General features: G+C 33.5%; 1 long non-coding RNA gene across 1 annotated transcript; it reads right to left on the reverse strand.

The window, feature by feature from the left end:
• Positions 1–520: 520 nt before the first annotated feature.
• Positions 521–4,359, reverse strand: LOC128206609 (uncharacterized). Its single transcript, XR_008256516.1, has 2 exons — positions 3,432–4,359; positions 521–2,033 (listed from the first exon to the last, which is right to left on the reverse strand). It is a non-coding gene; the product is annotated as an uncharacterized LOC128206609 (long non-coding RNA).
• Positions 4,360–4,564: the final 205 nt, after the last annotated feature.

Consider the following 4,564-nt stretch of genomic DNA (forward strand, 5'->3'; position numbering starts at 1 on the left):
ATACAACTACGAATGGTCAATACAGCTACATGTGATCATTACAGCTACATGTAATCATCAATACAGCTACGTGTGGTCAATACAGCTACTTATGGTCAATACAGCTACATGTGATCAGTACAGCTACATTTCATCAGTACAGTTACATGTGGTCAATACAGCTACTTATGGTCAATACAGCTACATGTGGTCAATACAGCTACATGTGGTCAATACAGCTATGTGTGGTCAATACAGCTATGTGTGGTCAATACAGCTACATGTGGTCAATACAGCTACATGTGATCAGTACAGCTACATTTCATCAGTACAGTTACATGTGGTCAATACAGCTACTTATGGTCAATACAGCTACATGTGGTCAATACAGCTACATGTGGTCAATACAGCTATGTGTGGTCAATACAGCTATGTGTGGTCAATACAGCTACATGTGGTCAATACAGCTACATGTGATCATAAATTCAGCTACTTATGATTAATACATCTACTAATTTTTAAATTAAAACAAAACTGGTAATATGATTTTTTTCCATTTATTGCATAGACCAAATAAGTACATGTAATGATAGTTTCCATCAAACTACATGTAGCCGATAACTGGTAGTTGGTACATGAAGATAATTGTACAATTTAATTCTGCCTGCCTATTTTACAGTCAAAATGGGTTTGTCTCATTTCTAAATAATTATCAATTTGACACCAGGAAAAGATGATACAAAATTCATAGAACAGTCAAAATCTGGAAAGTCTGACTTACAAAACTTTTCATAATCTGGAAAGTCTGACTTACAAAACTTTTCATAATCTGGAAAGTCTGACTTACAAAACTTTTCATAATTTGGAAAGTCTTACTTACAAAACTTTTTATGATCTTGAACGTCACATAACAAAACAGTTTAAAACCTGGAGAAAGTCGGACAAACAAAATGTTTCATAATCTGTAAAGTCTGATTAACAAAACAGTTTAAATTTGGTGAAAGTGTGATAAACAAAACTTTTCATAATTTAGAAATTTACAAAACGTTTCACAATCTGAAAAGTCTGCCTAACAAAACTGTTCAAACACTCCCCCACTTACAAAAAGGTTCAAACTTATTGAAAGCCTGCCTTACAGAATTGTTTTATCTGGAAAATCTAACTTACAAAATTATTCAAAGTCTAGAAAATCTTACAAACAAATTATTCAAAGTCTGGAAAGTCTGACATTTCTTTTTCTCTAGTTATTGCATTTACCGAGACAGTATTCTCAATTCTCAATTTTAATCAGTAATTTACTTTCATTTAATTCTAATCTAAGAAAAGTGAATGTAAATACACCTATTCCATTAATGACTATCTTTAAAAAACAACATCCTTAATTAGTTTCTTTAAAAATTATCTGAAAAGGTTAATCGATTCACAAAAAATATATGTTTTCTAATTTCTTTATATTATTAAAATGATTGCTTTTCTGTTTCTCTAAAAAGTGTATAAAAGGGTAAATGCATTTATAAAAAAATATATGCAAATTTCTGATTTCTTTATATAAATAAACTGATTGCTTTTCTTGCTTGTTATTTCTATTCTTTAAATGCATTAAAGAAAAAAATAGATATTTCATTAATAGGCATAGCAATGAAATGAAATACATTATTCAATGACATGAATGGAAAAACTTGCACATTCTGCTACCAGACACTAAGTCATGGCTTACTACATTAGATTTGGTTTTGTAGCAGGTCAAATGATATATATACAACCCTGATATATATGCAGGCCCAGGCTGTTGTGAAGATAAACAGTATCTTCATATTTATGTCCCAAGTTAAAGCATCATCTATAAGAATGCCCTTCTATTACCCTTGCATGGTTTAACACTGATATGCACAACTTAAAGACATGCCCAGTGGCTACAACATCCGATGGTTACTTGAACTCTGGTTTGTCCGGGACAGTGCAACCTGACCGCTGGATAACAAGGTTTGCCGCGTAGTTTCCACAAGGAACACAATCAGCCAGGGGCTTGTCCTGAATTAACTGGGAGAGGAATCCTGTAAACATTGAAAATGATAGTATATGAAACAAAAACAAAAAAAATATTGATAACTTAACAAACCTATTTGTCGTTTGTTAGGAATTCCATGGAATTGGTGCCAGCCCTACCAACTATATGGTCAGTTTTAACAAATTAAAAACAACAAGAGCTGTAATAAAGCAGAGCACTCGACTACGCCGCTTTGTTCTAGAAGTGAATACAATAATGATGTAATATGTGCCTGTCAACAGCAATAAAAAACTCAAATTATGAAGTAAAAATGTGACAATACCTGGTTGTTTAATGATTGGCACAATAGATTCAGTTTCACCTGCTTTCTCCTATTTTTTTGTAACAGTGACCTTGATCATAGCGGCCCCAAATGCAATCCCATGAAAGTCCTCCATAAACTCTTCCTACATGTCAAGTTTGGTCTCAGTATGGCAATCATTTCTAAAGTTATTCAGTATCAAATAGTATTCTATTTTTTGTCCAGTGACCTTGACCCTAGGGGGCCAAATGGCAATCCGATGAAAGCTCTCCATAAACTTGCCCTATAAACTAAGTTTGGTCACACTATACAGTGACCTTGACCTTTACTATAACTCTCAGGACCCAAAACACAATATCATGAAAGGTTTCTGCTAACTTCTCATATATACCAAATTTGGTCGCAATATGTAGACCCAAACTTAAGATATTCAATACCAATCCTTTTTTATTAATAGTAACTTTGACCTTGACCTTGATCCTTGGGGCCTCAAACACAATCCAATGAAAGGATAAAAACATTAGAAATACTGGAGCTCCATAAACTCTTCCTACATACCAAGTTTGGTCACTATATGTCAAACCTTGCTATAATTATCCAATACATAAGATGACTTTGACACTGCCCTCCCAACAACTCGCCTGAATAATGAGGCAAGTTATTCTAATAACTAGCTTTCCCTTTGTAAAAACCTAGTTTAAAATATAAAAATGTGCCTGTCAAAAAGAATAGAATTGTTTTAATTTTATTAAATCCCAACTTACCCTAGAACTGTAATCTGACTCAACTATGAACCTAAGTTCCTATTAAAGTCAATCAGGGGCCATAATATGTATAAAGGATAATATGGTGTTATCTAACCTCATTGTGTGATGGCCCTAAACAACTGTGTGGAGTATTAAGTCAATTGAATGAAGGGTATTGGAGTTATAAGAGATAATCTCAACTTGCCCTAAATTTGCACTAAGGGTAAGTAGTATAGCCCTTTGTACTTTTCGAATAGTCAAGCTCAAAAATAAAAAATTAAGTGTGTGTTTTAATAAATATAGTGTAAAACCTTTCAAAAGCTTTACACAGAAGATGACTTTAACACCAATTTTGAAAAAGATGTAACCCTAACCAAACCATATGTTTTTGCATTACCTCCAACAAATGCGTCGCCTGCCCCGTTGGTATCTACCAAGTCTTCGGACTTAAGTGGAATAACCTCAAACTCTTGCACTTTACCCTCTGAAAATATAATGCATATTTGAAAATTAGAAAATGAAGTAAAATGATATTAATATTTATTCATTTGGCTTCAAAATAATATGTACAGAGTTAGAATCTCACATATTTTTGCAAGTGGTTTTAGTGCTTAATTACAAAATGAAAAAACAGACTTTTTAAAGGAAATGTAGGTCCTAAATTAAGTTTATTTGTCTGTCTCTAGACAAAGTACAACCCTATCACCATACTAAAAAAAAATTCAGTCAGTTTAATAATTATTTATATTTATACTCCTGAGCTTATCAAGCATTTAAGAAGATAACCCAAAATGATGACACATCTAACAATGTTGGATGCAAAATATGCTATCTCTTATCGATACGCAGTCCAATAAATGTACATGTGTGCAAAAGGGTTCTAAATTTATCCATGATTTGGGGTAAAATATAGAATGCTTATGCACAGAGAATATTCATGAGAACCTTAAACAGATATAATCTGGGGATTGTTCAAAGTGCTCCAATCGGATAATGTCAAGGTGAACCATTACATCATGTCCATTGCTACTGCACTCATGTCTATTACCAGACTCTATCTACAGGAGAGTTCTACATTTTAATTTGAGAAGATAAATATCCACTTGCAGAGTTCAAATATGATGAATGTACAGAGATTTTACAAAGCTTCTCCTAATAAAAGGAAATGTTGATCAAATGCACTACCAGTATATTTTTATTGTATGCATTTTGGAAAAATGTATGAGATCATGCTGTGCTCTTCGGAGACAGGTGCTTTAAATGAATGTATGAAAAGAACTGTCACAGAAAATTAACCTATGGAACTGATACGCTGCAATGTCTACCATCAGCCATTCATACACTGCAATGCCTACTAAGAGCCACTCATATACTGCAATGCCTACCATCAGGCACTCATACACTGCAATGCCTAACATAAGCCATTCATACCCTGGAATGTCTACCATGTGTCACTGATACGCTGCAATGTCGATCATAAACATTGCATACGCTGCAATGTCTACCATAAACCACCAATACGCTGCAATG

The sequence above is a fragment of the Mya arenaria genome, chromosome 2 (assembly GCF_026914265.1).
Source record: "Mya arenaria isolate MELC-2E11 chromosome 2, ASM2691426v1".
In the NCBI taxonomy this organism is placed as follows: Eukaryota; Metazoa; Mollusca; class Bivalvia; order Myida; family Myidae; genus Mya; species Mya arenaria.